The following is a 16,765-nucleotide window of genomic DNA, read 5'->3' on the forward strand; positions in this document are numbered from 1 at the left end:
CCTATCGAGTCACTGTGCCGAGGCGTGGTTTGGTCACGTGACTCGTGACGTTTGAATCACTTCAGTGACGTTTGAAGCACTCAACTGCTTCAAATCATCTGATTGGTTCGGTTTGTTATGTGAATCACTCAGCGGGATCGAGTGTTCCGGGATAGGAGATCCCTATTTAGTGTTGTTCATTTGAATTGTTTTTCGCAGAATAGATTGGTTTTTTTGCTGTTGTTTTTGCTTTGAGAGTTAGTAGTATGTCAGATTTCGTATTTCGTAGAAATATATATATATATATATATATATATATATATATATATATATATATATATATATATATATATATATATATATATATATATATATATATATATATATACATTTATATATATATTCCCAACTCACCACCCCCATGCCACAACACCTGGCACAGAACCTTGTCAGGTGCTTAGCTGACAGACTACAAACCAAAGAAAAGAACAGTTCACTGACTGTTGCTACACTTGTGGCTCTGCAGTTCAAAACTTTTGGATTCACCAATCAGAGTGGCAGCCAGTGTGAAAGAACGTTTAATAACAGAATGCACAACAATTAACATAAAGAATACCAAGCAGCAGTCATCTACGTCACAAGCACCACCACAGCCTCGTCCTCCACCACCAGCAGCACCTTCCACAGCTATTCTTTTTCTCTTCTGAATAGGGAATGACTGACATTTCTGGTGATGATGATGATGATCTTCAATATTTTTCAGTTCAACTGTGGAGCCTATTAGACGAAGACGCAAGTCGAGCCTGGCAAATGCAAAGCGCCACAGCGAATGCAATTGTAGAAAGAACGGCAGACCCACTGGCTTACTGGGCAACCCACAAAACTGTTTACCCAAACTTGTACAATGGAGCCAAACATTTCCTGTGTACCTCAGCCTCATCTGTGCCGTGTGAACAGGTTTTTTTTTCTAAGGCTGGGGAGATAGTGAGTAAAAGAAGGAACTGCTTGAGTCCCAAACAATGTTCCCTCTAAATTTTCCTGAGTCTGAGCAAACACACAAACTCCCTGAGCGTCCCTTGGACCACTGTGAGCAACATCAGACGTGTGCACTGTGGTCACACCAGCATCACATCCATTCAAGTTACATGGTTCATTAAAAGAATCAAATTACAGCATTTACATTTCTGTTAAAACATTTTGTCAACAGGAGCCAGTTGAAGGCTGCAGTGATTTTAGTGACACTACAATGTATAAGAGTGAAGTTATTGAATATTTGTCTCTCTTTACTGTTGCAGTGGTTTTGCAAATTGCAGACGGACCCTGTTCACTCCATAGACACCAATGTTATTCCTGTAGCTTGAAAGACAGCTACTTTTGATAAAACTGGGCTTGTAGCACAGTCTGCCTTACAACAATGGGAAAGAGGCACCGTTTATGTTTTGACAACCTATATCTAATGAGTTATTGATGCTGGAAGTCCGAATCTGTGAATATCTTTCCAACTTTACTGAACTTGGGGCCACTACCACCTAAGGAGTGATATATTTAATTTTGAGAAAAGCATTTAGCCATACTTAAAGCTTTAAGTGCTTTATTAACACGGAACTAAAAATTTTGTATTGTTTTATTATCACAGGTTCTGTCTGAAAAGAGGTGGCATCATTTTAAACAGTGAAATCAAACTAACAAAATGTAATGACCAACCAGTGAGCAATACTGGATTCTGCAAAAACATAAACAACTTTTTAAAAAATCTAAATCTTATCTCAACACAGTTAATGTATTAACTTATTTATGTGTGTATGCATGTATTTATTGATTTATTTAGTACTGTTAACATATCAGAGTTCTGAGTGATTTTTTCTTAAGATAGGCAAAGGCCATTTATTGATTACATATAGGCTGTTAAATGTTTATTAAAAACTGAAAAGCATTAAAAAAAAAACAACTTATGCATTTATTGAGTCACTAAAATACTGTAGAGTACAGACCACATCAGCATGATTATAAGCATCGTCTGGTAAATGAACAAACAGATACTGATGTCTCTCACCATATGGACTTCAGGAGATGACTGGGGGATGATAAACTGTGACCTACTGGTTGGGTTCTCTCTGTTCTCATGTTTCTTACATGTTTGTCCCCTGACAGCCGGGTCCTAATGTTTTTTGAGCAACACACCATACTATGACGTTTTTACAATGATGGTTCTACTATGGAACCAGTTTGACATGTTCAGGTGTTCTTTGTGTGAAAACTCAGAGATTTCAGGTATCAGAAGGTGGTTTTCAACTTTCTTTGTTAACTTTCTGCTTCAACTTTAAACTAAATTTCCTTGACTAAGCCAGCCCTCTGGACTTCCAGGAAGCTGTGTTCCTATTGGCTGTCCAGGTGGCTGCTTGGTGTTATCAGGAACACCTGAGCAGCTCAGTGTCTTCCTGCTTTATTTAGCTGCAGACAAACATTTCCTCTGCTTCTCTTCACCAGTGAACCGGGTTTGGCTCTGTTGCGTTAGTTTGTTCTTTAGGCTTTGGCTTGCAGCTTCCAGCAGTAAAATCGTCTTTAATGTGTTTCTTGGTGTGTTTTAGGGCTTTGTACTGGATAGTTGTCTTGGTAAATGTGGTTCTTTAGCCACAGTTAGCACATGGTACTAATGTGTGCAGTGATTAGTGGATTTGGTGCAGGTGAGTTGTGTCTTTATCTTGGCTGTAGTGAGTCTTCAGAGGTTTTTGGTCAGACACATTCTGTATTCTTGTTTGAGAACCAGCGTTGGTTGTCCAGAAGGTAAGAGTTCCTGTCCTGATTCTCTGTTCTCAGAGGTTCTCTGGTAGGCTGCAGGAGACTTTAGTGTTTGGGTTGTGCTAGTTTGGTTTTTGTATGGTTTCATTTGGACGACTATCTTGAGGCCCCTCCATGTGGTTTAGTGAGGTTTTCTGGAACAGTTCTACAAAGCAACCTGCAGCAGAAGAGACTTTGAGAGTTTTTAGGAAGTTCTGGAGACCAGACTTTAGAGCAGCAGAAACATTTGTCAGCAGTTTGAGCAGGAGAAGGTGAGCTTCAGAGTAGAAATGAGATGGAAACCTTCTTGACCCGTGTGGTGAGGTCCTGTACCAAGAGTTTGAGCAGGTTGTGAAGAGTCTGTAGTTCTTTGTTCTGAAAGCACAAGAAGAGTCGACTCATTAAAGGAGAAAACAGGAGATATTGTTGGTTCTTCTGTCACTCTGCAGTTTCCTTAGACTGAATGTCAAGTTTATATATTAAATGATTTCCCATGTGAGCCCAAGAACACTTCAATAAACTCCCTCCATCCCCTGGACACAACATATTTTATTACCATGTTAAATGTTTTTTTTCCTTTTTTTTTTTTTTTAAATGTTTTTGAGTTTTAATCATAGTTTTTTTCTCTTTGCTTGTTTAGTTTTGTCATCTGTGTAAAAGGTGCTAAACAAATAAAGTTGAATTGATAAACTGAATAACTGACTAACTCATGATTGTGACAATATAAGTATTTTCATTGTGATTTAAGGGTTTATTTCATTTTTAAGGTTGGGGTTAAAATCTTGACAGAAAAAGAAGATTAAAGAAATAAACTACATAACAAAAAGCAATTAAATCAAACAAAAAAAATTAATACAATAAAACTTTTAAAAAGTTTTATTGTTAAAAAGATTTAAGAAATTTAACATGTAATTTTCTAATTAAACATTTAATTTTTTAATTAAATGTTTTGTCTTTTTAAAGGTTTAATAATCTAATTAAATGTTTTGCATGTTTTTAAATGTTTAATATTCTTGTTTAATTTTATTTTTTAAATGTTTAATTATGGAAAATATTTTATCTGTAATTTTTAATATTTGTATTTTAAAAATTTTGTTTAATTTCATAATGACATGTATCGTATTTTGTTGAATGATCTAATTCAATATTTTGTCTGTTTAATAGAGTTAAACATTAAATACAATTACATTATATGTACATATACCACCTTTTAATGTTTAGTTTTCTTTTTAAATGCTTCATTGTATTTTCTGTTTAATTCCTATTTGAAGTTTTATTGTCTTTATGATGTAATTTTCTAATTAAACATTTAATTTTTTAAATTAAATGTTTTGTCTTTTTAAGGGTTTAATGATCTGATTAAATGTTTTGCATTTTTAACAATGTTTAACATTCTTCTTGTTTAATTGTATTTTTTAAATGTTTAATGATGGAAAATACTTCATCTGTAATTTCTAATATTTGTATTTTAAAAATTGTGTTTAATTTCATAACGACATGTATTGTATGGTGTTGAATGATCTCATTCCATATTTTGTCTGTTTAATAGTTAAACATTAAATTACATTAAATTATATTAAACAGACAAAATATGGAATGAGATCATTCAACACCATACAATACATGTCGTTATGAAATTAAACACAATTTTTAAAATACAAATATTAGAAATTACAGATGAAGTATTTTCCATCATTAAACATTTAAAAAATACAATTAAACAAGAAGAATGTTAAACATTGTTAAAAATGCAAAACATTTAATCAGATCATTAAACCCTTAAAAAGACAAAACATGAGTGACCATATAGCTCAACGGGTTAAGCGGGTGATTCATGTACAGGGGTTGGTCCCCGACGCAGCGTCCCGGGTTCGAGTCCCGCTAGTGGCCCTTTGCTGCAAGTCGTCCCCCGACTCTTTTCCCCCGTTTCCTGTCTCTTACTACACCTATCCAATAAAAGACAAAACATTTACTTAAAATATTAAATGTTTAATTAGAAAATTATATCTTAAAGACAATAAAAGTTCAAGTAGGAATTACACTGAAAATACAATGAAGGATTTAAAAAGAAAATTAAACATTAAAAGGTGGTAAAACATTTAAAAAGAAAAACCTTAAAGATTTAATCGAAACATTAACAGACTGTCTGAAGGTTCAAACTAACAGAGAACTACTCAAGAACTTTTAAGATTTCAGTCCTCAGACTGTGTGAAGGTTCAAACTAACAGAGAACTACTCAGAAAGTTAGAAGATATCAGTCCTTGGACTGTCTGGAAGTTCAAACTAACAGAGAACGACTGTGGGACTTAGAAAATTTCAGCCCTCAGACTGTGTGAAAGCTCAGGTCCTGAGGACTCGGGAGGTCTGGAGGCTTTGAAAGTCTTGGAACTGAGGGTTCAACCCTCCAGCACAAAGGCTAAAGTCCAACCTCCTGAGAAAAACGATCGAGTCGAGACTCAAGTTAAAAAAAACTCGAAAATGGCAAAAAAATAGATGATAAATGCGCAAAAAAAAAAAAAAAAAAGTATCGCGCGCAGTTTAGAGGGAACAGTGGTCCCAAAACTGTTGATAAATTATTTCTCAATAAAACCTCATAACCAGTTACATAAGCACACCTTCTTTACTGACCTCTTTACCAATAAACCCCAAGACATACTTTGCCAAAATCCATAATAATCCATAAAATCTTTATTTGCACCAGCCCCATGTGAAAATGACATCAGTCTGTATTTGTAGAGCATCTCATGAATGTAGCAGCACTGTTTAAATGTTTCATAACACAGAATATAAGCAAAGAGTATATAGGGATACAGACAAACATGGGAAATAAGAAACGTGCTCTTCAGTAGTTATTGCCATTATTATTACTAGTAATATTATTTTTGTGTCCACTAGAACCCATACAATCATCTAGTGTAGTCAAACAGGAATGTGTGCATGGTGAATCAAATCCAAAACAATCCAAAGACAGCTACTGTTGATAAAACTGGGCTTGGAGCACATTGTCTACCTTACAACGATGGAAAAGAGGCATCATTTATGTTTTCACAACATATATCTAATGAGTTATTGATGCTGGAAGTCTGAATCTGTGAATATCTTTCCAAATTTACTGAACTGTGGCCCCGAGGACCATGGTGGGCGTCCTTTATGTTCATTTCTGAAAGGTGGCAACCCTAGTCCCACACAAAGTAGCACAAGCACCTTCCTGTCTCCCAGTACCAGTACGGAGACAGGATTGTTTTTGGGAAGCATAAACTGCCGCATTTTTATTGAGGAGAAATGAAACTGCAGTCAGATGGGGGGAAAAAAGACATCCTATAGAAACTGCTGGCTTGTCTGATATGTTTGAAAGAGGCAACACATACATTTTTTTTATACATTTCTTTCTGCAGACCTGCTGCACATAATCACACAGTGTTAGTGTCTCACTGCCAGAGGGAAAAGAAAATGCTACAAGGTTAATTATTATTATTATTATTATTATTATTATTATTATTATTATTATTATTATTATTATTATTATTATTATTAATAATAATAATAATAATAATAATAATAATAATAATAATAATAATAATAATAATAATAATAATAATAACACTCTTAATGTCCATTCTTACTTGCACAAAATGCCAAAAACATGTAGCTCTTGTCTGTTTGCTTTGTCTAAAATGTATTATTTGTAGGGCACAAACATCAAAGTTTGTTTTTTACACCAAGACTGCAGGACTTCAGTTACTGAATGCGATGACAGCAGATAAGTCGAGATGATATGATCTTAAAAAGCATAGAATCCCATTGAAATGGCAAATATTTGAACTTTAAAAGTAGCAAAACTTCCAGTGAATCACGAAATTTAAAAAAAAGAATTCTTAAATAAAAGAACAGTGCAGCAGAGCAAAAAAACAAACACTCACTTTGTAGATAATTTACTAAAGAAAATGTTTGTGTTTATTTACAGTGACATGACTTAATAAAATACAGTGTTATTAGGGAACTCTGTACCGGTAAATAAACCCCATAGTTTTAAAACACATTACAATGACATAGAATTTACAGAAAAGTGCAAAAATAACTAGAATTGATATTCCAGTGATAATAATATTTATTACAAAATGCTCTACTATCAGTATTTGTACTTTAATTGCACCTAAAATTGGAACTTTTATTGTTTAACATTCATATAAAAACATTTCTTTATGTATGTAGTTTTATAAAAACATGCTTATAAAATACAGTTTTATTAGCATTTATACATTTACAGAAAGATTTTAAAAAATAAGCTTAACTGACTAGAGCAGTAAATGCTAAAGTACTTTATCTGATTGTACTGTTAATATCCTAGGTGATACTGCTTTTTCTAGTACGCGAACAACAACAGCTTATAAGATCAGAAACCTGACTGATTTAAGCGCACGGAGAAATGTTTCTACGATCAGAAACACGTGTTTAAAATCGTACAACCGATTGAAAAATCTGGTGCATTTTTAAATTCTGCAGAATTAAAATCATTTGGATCCCACCAGAACTGATGACTGACCGGTGACACTCTGGAGCATATGTGTCAAACTCTGGCCCGCGGGCCAATTTTGGCCCTCAATGTAATTGTATTTGGCCTGTGAGGTAATATCAAATAACTACTAGAGCTGGCCCGCTATTACTACAAATCCCAGAATGCTCTGCTGGTGTTTTGGAGCGTCAATCAGGACAAGACCCATAAACACCGGCTGTTCCTCAATATGCGTACTTGTCGGTACTTGTGTTCTCGCGTACTCGTGAAACGTCATCAGTCGGAGACCAAGTGCTGTTCAAATTCACAGAACGCATCTGGCCGAGAACGGAAGAAATACCTGGATGTGTTCTCGCTGTGTCCACATTGTCGAGACTGTGTCGGACCAGAATTGTGTGGAGTTGGGGCAGCCAAAAAACCCAGAATGCATTTCACACCGACCAGTGGCAAAAGCCGCGCCGAACACAAGTACTTTTGGGAATACTACTGTTACTATGACACAAAATGTAGTTTTCAGATTATTTCAGGCGAGAAAAGTAGTTGTGTAAACGTTAAATCTGTGGTCAGTTTATCCAGATAAAGCCTGATTAAAAATGTACTCCAACTGTTTGGGAGCTGTGAGGGTCCAGGTTAGACGGCGATGACCGGACGATCAACCTCACTGTAGCCGCCGAGAGCAGCCTGATGTCAGCAAGACTTTTTGAAATCTGCCGCTGGCTCTGACGGTTCTATAGCGGTTAAACGGGGATATTAGTAGTTTTACGTTTATCTAACGGTCACACTTTGACCTCACAGTGTAGTTTTTATTTATTTTTTATTATTGTTTCAAGAAAAATCGCTTTGAAAGAAGTTAAAGTTAATATTCATAACTTTATATTGTTAATGTTTTACTCGGCTGTAATAATAAGACCAGATATAAATTTAAATATAGAATCTAATTTATTTTCAAGTTTTGTTTCTGAGTCTTTTTACCACTAAAAATATGTAATTTTTTTTGTTCTAGTCTTTATAGTTCTTTATATTTGCTTTTAGGGTTTAATTTAATTAAATATAATTTAAAATGGCGACAAAAAGATGAGAAAAAAATAAAAACATTAGTTTTACTGCTTTACAAAATATATTTTTTCTATTTTCATTTTTACAATTAATTGTTGCCATGGGAAGAAGATAAACCTTGTCCGAAGAAGAAAAAGTTGTGATTATTCAACATGGAAAATTAAATTCCACTTAACAAATAAGCAAACAAACATGATCAAAGTATGTTATTAGTAATTTATTGAATAAAAAAGAAAGTTATAATAGTTTAAAACCCACAGGTAGACCAAATAAAATTGAAGAAAGACGTATTAAAAAAAATCATTGATCTTGCGCAGGAAAAATCAACCACTGCAATGAAAATAAAAACTAAGTCAGACACTGATTACAGCACAAGGTCTATTCAAAGAGTTTTGACCATCAAAGGGCTAAAATACACCAAAATGTGCGGAAAACCTCCTTTAACGGCCAAACATAACATTTCTAGAATTGAATAGGCTACTTGTTTTAATTTACAGAGATGAATAGGAAAAAAAAAAGTTTTTGGATGAAATTTTTTTTAATTGCGATAGCCCTGGCGGGTTTAAATTCTATTGGCATCATATCAATTTTTGAGCAAGCGATAGCGAGGATTATGGGAGCTTTTTATGGAAATACTCAAATCTGTTTAGAATTTGTTGATGCAACGACAAATTCAGAGTCTTCTATAAAACTTATGAAAAAAACATTGAACCACTTTATCTGGCAATAAGACAACACACTATGCCACAAATTGCAGAAGACCACAGAACACTCTGAAAAGTCCCCAGAGTTTATAATGATAGAAAACAGTTCAATAGCAATTATTTTAAAGCATGGACAGAACTGATGAAAAATGGTTTCTCTTATTCATAGCATGCCAAAAAGGTGTGCAGAAGTGATTTTACATTATGGGAGACTGATAAATTATGAAGTTCTTATCTTTTTGTCACCATTTTAATTATGTTTAATCAAATTTAGCCCTCAAAGGAAAAGTAAAGAACTATAATGACTTGAACAAAAAAATACATATTTTTAGTGGCCTCACAAAAACAAAATTTTAAAATATATGATATTCTATATTTAAATTTATACATGTTCTTATCTTTATGTCAGGAACTGTGCATTGTATAGGTTCATTGTTATATTTGGAGGAAGATTTTTTTTTTCAATAAACATCAGTGTTGGCCCGCGACTTTGCCCAAGTTTTAAATTTTGGCCCAGTGTGTATTTGAGTTTGACACCCCTGAACTAGACAAAAACAACAGCTTTATGATAATGATTGAAACAAACTGTGCGTAGAAAGTTTTCACCCACATTTAGAATAGAAATAAAAAATTAAACGAAGCAACGTGTTGAACAGAGAGAGACAGTTTTAGCTAAAACAGCTGATACAGGTCTTAAAACGCCAGTGTACCTGGTATGTAAATCTTTGTGTCTCTGATCTTATTCATCTCAGAATGGAGAACTCTGCATGTGATGCTGTAAAGAAAGACAAGTGTAAGTTCAGTCAGTTTTCTTTCTCTTCACTATCTGGAAACACTGTTCCCTCTGAACTGCGCGCGTGCGCAATTGCGCACTGCTGGCACGCTCACCGCACACAGAAAATCTGCGCTGCACACACACAAAAAAAATCCAACCTAAATTGTAAATAAAATAAACACGTAACAATTCATTCTGTGCTATTTTTCAATGTGAGTCAGTGAGTGACCGGTGACTGGTTGCTGCAGCCAATGATGCGATTCACATACGTATTTACCATAGACTGTATATAATGGTATTTACGCAGCTAATCAACGTCATTGACATGCGTCCTTATGTGCAGCCACCGTTATTCTCATAGATATGATTGAGCTGCGTGCTACAGCGAGGCTAAGCGAGTGGGGGCAAAGTTTCAGTGCATTCCGTTGATGTAGACGGCGTGAAAACGGAAACAAGTATGCCGGCTCACTGTGCTGCATACAGTTACACACTGCGTCGTACGATTGAGACAAGGAAACTTGGAATGACTTTTCATAGGTAAGAATAGTTTTTGGCTCTTTTTTCATTATGAAATCTTGTTGAGAGCTTCCAGTCTATGAGAGCTAACTAGTTAGCCACTAGCAAAACGCTAAGGCGAGCTAGCAGCTTGACAACCAAATACCAGACGATTAATAGTAGCTGTAGTATAGTTGTACAAGCAGTAGTAGTAATACTAAAAGTACAAGCAGCAGTAGTAGTATAAACAGCTGTTAGAGTCGTAGAAGTAGTAAGTTAGGTAAAGTTGGCAAGATATTCACAGATTCGGACTTCCGGCATCAATGACTCATGAGATATACGTTGTAAAAACATAAACAATGCCTCTTTCAAATCGCTGTAAGCTAGACAATGTACTACAAGGCCAGTTTTATCAAAACTCGCTGTCTTTCAAGCTGCAGAAATAACATTGATGTCTATGAGCAGCCGGCTGTGCAACGAGTGAACAGGGACCGTCTGCAAATAGCAAAACCGCTGCAACAGCAAAGAGAGGCACTACACAAATATTCAATTACTTAACTTTTATACACTGTAGTGTCACCAAATTTACTGCAGCCATCAGTTGTCTCCTGCTGGTCATACTACAATGCTTGGTGTGACACTAAATACAAAATCTGAATTTTAAGGAGTTTTTATTATTTTATTAGTCATAAAATTCAATAACTTCACTCTTATGAATTGTAGTATCACCAAAATCATTGGAGCCTTCAATTGTCTCCTGCTGGTCATACGACAACTCTTGGTTTGACACTAAATAAAAAAATCTGAATTTTAAGGATTTTTTTATTATTTTATTAGTCATAAAATTCAATAACTTCACTCTTATGCACTGTAGTGTCACCAAAATCACTGGAGCCTTCAATTATCTCCTGCTGGCCATACTACAACTCTTGGTTTGGCATTAAGTAAAAAATCTGAATTTTAAGGAATTTTTAGTATTTTATTATTATTTTATTAGTCATAAAATTCAATAACTTCACTCTTATTTACTGTAGTGTCACCAAAATCATTGGAGCCTTCAATTGTCTCCTGCTGGTCTTACTACAACTCTTGGTTTGACACTAAATAAAAAAATCTGAATTTTAAGGATTTTTTATTATTTTATTATTATTTTATTAGTCATAAAATTCAATAACTTCACTCTTATGCACTGTAGTGTCACCAAACTCGCTGATGCCATCAGTTGTCTCCTGACTGTCATAGTACAACCCTTGGTTTGATAATAAATACAAAATCTGAATTTTAAGGAATTTTTATTGGTAATAAAATTCAATAACTTCAATCTTATACATTGTATTGTCACCAAAATCACTGGAGCCATCAATTGACTCCTACTGGTCATACTACAACTCTTGGTTTGACATAAAAACATTTTTTCATAATTTTAATGAATTTTATTATTTTATTATTATTTTATTAGTAATAAAATTCAATAACTTCACTCTTATGTACTGTAGTGTCACCAAAATCACTGGAGCCATCAGTTGGCTCCTGATTGTCATACTACAATGCTTGGTTTGATATTAAATTTTAAAAAAATCAGAATTTTAAGGATTTTTTTTCTTATTTTCTTATTATTTTATTAGTAATAAAATTCAATAACTTCCCTCTTATGTACTGCAGAAAGATTACACTCTGTCTAGCTATCAGTTGGCTCCTGTTGATCATACTACAACTCTTGGTTTGATATTTAACTATTTTTCATGATTTTAAGGATTTTTTTTTATTAGTAATGAAATTGTTGTTATATATCTCAAATATTTTTGGTTGTAACAGATAAAAGTGCTCATCCATTTTTTTGGTAGATTGTGCAACATTAATAACCAAAAGTAACTGAATTTTATTTTATTTGGGTTGTTTATTGCCATGTGAAGTTGTGCACACTACTTAGTGTGCATGCTTGTGTGTGAAGTTTAAGGATTATGAGTAAATTAGCTTTGATGGCTCTTCTCTTGATGTATGTGATACTATATTTTTAGATCCACAGTGCACCTGTTTGTCCAAATACATGATACTGAATAGTAATGGAACTTGGAATCCTCACCAAAGAGAGGATCAGATAACACCAATATACCAAACTAAACTGTTTAGACTGTCTCCTCAAGTACTGACGATTGGGAAGAAAGACAATAAGATGCCTTCTTACAAGGCTGCAGCGTTAAATGATTCATTTAAACCATAATGTTAAACAGCTAATAATATTTTCCAAGTTAAGGACTGTACGGACAATACTTGGAAGAAAAAACCTGAAGGTATGATCAGTAGGACCTTTTGATGGTTGGATGGAGTTTATTTTTTCTGCAGTGTTTAAGAGTAAAGTGATTGAATTTTATTTAATACAAAAATTCCTTAAAATTCAGATTTTGTATTTAATATCAAACCAAGCATTGTAGTATGACAATCAGGAGCCAACTGAGGGCTCCAGTGATTTTGGTGACACTACAGTACATAAGAGTGAAGTTATTGAATTGTATTACTAATAAAATAATAATTAAATAATAAAAATTCCTTAAAATTCAGATTTTGTATTTAGTGTCAAACCAAGAGTTGTAGTATGACCAGCAGGAGATAATTGATGGCTGCAGTAAATTTGGTGACACTACAGTGTATAAAAGTTAAGTAATTGAATATTTGTGTCTCTTTGCTGTTGCAGCGGTTTTGCTATTTGCAGACGGTCCCTGTTCACTCGTTGCACAACCAGCTGCTCATAGACATCAATGTTATTTCTGCATCGTGAAAAACAGCGACTTTTGATAAAACTGGCCTTGTAGTACATTGTCCAGCTTACAACGATGGGAAAGAGGCATTGTTTATGTTTTTACAACGTATATCTCATGAGTTATTGATGGCGGAAGTCCGAATCTGTGAATACCTTGCCAACTTTACCTAACTATAGACATCAATGTTATTTCTGCAGCTTGAAAGACAACGACTTTTGATAAAACTGGCCTTGTAGTACATTGTCCAGCTTACAACAATGGGAAAGAGGCATTGTTTATGTTTTTACAACTTATATCTAACGAGTTATTGATGTCAGAAGTCTGAATCTGTGAATATCTTTCCAACTTTACTGAACTCAGGGTCACTACCACCCAAGGAGTGGTAAATTTAATTCTGAAAAAAGCATTTAGTCATACTTAAAGCTTTAAGTGCTTTATTAACATGAAACTAAGAGTTTTGTATTGTTTTATGATCACAGGTTCTGCCTGAACAGAAGTGGCCTCATTTTAAACAGTGAAACCAGACTAATGAATTAAAATGACCAACCAGTGTGAAATACTGGATTCTGCAAAAATGTAAACAACTGAATGCAGAATACTGGACAAAGAAATTCTCTACAGACATTTTTTTTCATCTAAATCTAAATGTTACCTTAACACAGTTAATGTATTAACTTATTTATGTGTGTATGCATGTATTTATTGTTTTATTTAGTGCTGTTAACATGTCAGAGTACTGAGTGAGTTTTTCTTTAGATAGGCAAAGGCCATTTATTGATTACATATAGGCTATTAAACAAATATTTATTAAAAAATAAAAAGCATTTAAAAAAAAAAACTTAGGCATTTATTGAATCACTAAAACAGTGTAGAGTCGAGGACTATAAACATCCTCTGGTAAACTAACAACCAGATAATGATGTCCCTTACCGTATAGACTTCAGGAGATGATTAGATGATGATAAACTGTGACCTACTGGTTGGGTTCTCTCTGTTCTCATGTTTCTTACATGTTGGTCTCCTGATGCTGCTTTACTTCAGCTAATCCATGAACAACAGAAAACACAGTTTGCCTCGTACTGCCAGGGGTTCCACTCTTCCCACTCACGTCTGTACATTTGCAAACGTTTTTGCTTCTGTGGACGTGGTGGAGTTTCGGGTGTAAACATTTTTAAACACGCGGGAGCAGCGTGATCTGCTGGACCTGGCATCAGGTCCTCGCTACGTGGGTCCTACGAAGTTTAAATTGGCTGCCCTTAATATTTCCTGTGTTTTATTTTGTTCCTTATGCAGTTTTGATGAGTGTGTGACAGACGTGTACGGGGCGTTTATGAAAATACGGAACAATTTGCGTCCCGTATTGATTCAATACGGGACGCTACAATTAATTGTCAAATAAAGGATGATTCTGTATTTAAGGGACGGGTGGCAACCCTAAATGCTACCAATAGTAGTTATAAAGCCTAACTCATGTACATCCAGATTACCATCTATGTTCTTCCTCCAAACCCATTTTATGATTGGGATTACAGGCAGTTCTTTAGGACTGCTCTCAAATAATTGAAATGTTACTAAACAAGGTTATACTTATCAAATTAAATAGCTCTGATCTCCAGTATATTGGCTAATTCGGTTCTTTGTACTTAATTTATTAGCATGATTTCTTTTTAAATATGTTGTGTACAGACTTATTTGCTTCTCTGTCTACTTTTTTCTACTCCATGTAGGTTTCCCAAAGACTATGGGCTGAGGAGGAAATGGAAGCAGCTCTGAAGAGAGAGGGGTTTGCTGCAAATGATGAGTGGCTGCTCTGCAGTGATCATTTTAAACCTGTGAGTTTGACAGGGCTGGGCAGATTTGTCGGCTTAGACCTGGTGTCATTCCATCAGTGTTAAACTTCCCGGCTCATCTTGGAAGAGTACGTGCCAGAAAGACCACGACCAAGCAGCCTTGAGATCTTAGACAGCGTCTCCCTCAGGTGGGTGTCAACAGTGTTCACAGTCAGGTCTGTGGTAATCCCGTCAAAAAACAAAACAGAAAAAATCTAGATTATAAATCAACATGTAACCAAAGCACTCTGTGTATAATGCCATAGTATAGGATGTAGTTCAGAAAATGTCAAAGTATAGCATGCTTTACTGAAGAATAACATAGTATGGCCTGTAGTTCATAGTACAGCATGTTGGCAAGAAAAACCCATAGATTATTATGTGGTTCAAAAAGTGCAAAATGATAGGATGTTGCCTAAAATTGTCATGTATGATATGTGGTTCAAAAAATGTCATAGTGCAGTATATTGTCAAAATAGTATGTAATTCAAGAAAACATCAGAGTATAATATGTCATCTAAAAAATGCTATAGAATAATAGTTCATTGCACAAGTAATAGTAATTTTTAAAACTGTTCAAATTCTTATATGTTGCTAAAAAACAACCAAAAAAACTAAAACAAAGAAAAGTCATAGCAATATGTCAATTAAAAAAGCCTATAGTATAGCGTGTCGCCCAACAAACATCATAGTATAGCATGTCGCTCTAAAAACGTCACAGTATAGCCTTTAGTCCACAGCTGTCAGTAGGTGAGGAGCAACACAAAAACAGTCCAAACGCTGGTTTCCAGAGGGTTAGACGAGTATTTATTTGAAAGAGTAAGTTTACAACAACACAACATGTGAGGGGCTTAAAAACAAACGGGTGTTAATAAAATAAAAATAAATAAACAGAACTAAAAGTCAACTTCATGTTGACATTGATGGGCATTCCAACCAGGTACAAAGTAAAAGATAATCAATACAAAAAAAAAAACTCTTCCTGTTCACCTCTTAAAACCCAAAAACACACCGCAGTAGCACCCTAAACTAAAACTACCAATGAGTTCCCTGTTTTCCTTTCTGAACATTTCAAAGGTCCCTCTCTATCTCCACACATCCACCAACCACTGGAACACATCTCCAAAGTTCTGCTGGACCAGCTCAGCTTCCCCTCAGAAGAAGTGCTGCCACCTGCCAGATGAAGGAGCCTTTTGAGAGGCAGCTGGCATCGTGATTGGACTGTACTTTGGTCTGTTCCAATCCAGCTTCAGCTCCAGAGACGGCAGGCGGGACGAGTCAACGGAGGCCTGGTGGACGAAGGCATGAAGCTGAGTACAATCCAGAAAACAACAGAGGAGGAGTGCAGTGACTCAGAGCCAGAATATACAGAGTAGCATCGTATGTCTCTTAGAAAACATCATAGTATAGCCTTTGGGATGAAAAAACACCATCATATACATCGTATATTGTACAAATAACAAAGGAAAGAGATATACGTTGTAGAATTGTAGTAATTGTGGGCTGACTGATTTACTGATTATCAGTATTTAATTTTTTACTGATTTGCGGTAATAAATACATTTAAAAATGGCGCTACTTTGGCTCTGAACCTTTATCTACCTGTGGTCCCTCTGTCTTCTGGAGTGATTTGATTGGTTATCCGTCACGAATAAAACACCTTTAACTTAACATCTGTAAACAAAACAAAAACGTATCAACAAAGTTTTCTGTTAGAGTTTGTGTTCTAAGTTTAACTCAAGATTTTAAATACTTACATTTACTGCAAATGAATATCTACTCCAAATGTTTCACTAATAATCATTATCAGCCTTAAAAACCCACAAAACACCCCTCTATGCTCGACCACACTTAGTACAGTCCGGTTCCCCCTTCTA

The 16,765-nt window shown here is 34.9% G+C and overlaps 1 long non-coding RNA gene across 1 annotated transcript; it reads left to right on the forward strand.

The window, feature by feature from the left end:
• The first annotated feature begins 10,167 nt into the window (after positions 1–10,167).
• Positions 10,168–16,462, forward strand: LOC129348071 (uncharacterized). The gene is made up of 3 exons (XR_008600490.1): positions 10,168–10,342; positions 14,787–15,037; positions 15,966–16,462. It is a non-coding gene; the product is annotated as an uncharacterized LOC129348071 (long non-coding RNA).
• The last annotated feature ends 303 nt before the right edge of the window (positions 16,463–16,765 follow it).

This window comes from Amphiprion ocellaris, chromosome 23 (assembly GCF_022539595.1).
Source record: "Amphiprion ocellaris isolate individual 3 ecotype Okinawa chromosome 23, ASM2253959v1, whole genome shotgun sequence".
Taxonomy (NCBI): domain Eukaryota; kingdom Metazoa; phylum Chordata; class Actinopteri; family Pomacentridae; genus Amphiprion; species Amphiprion ocellaris.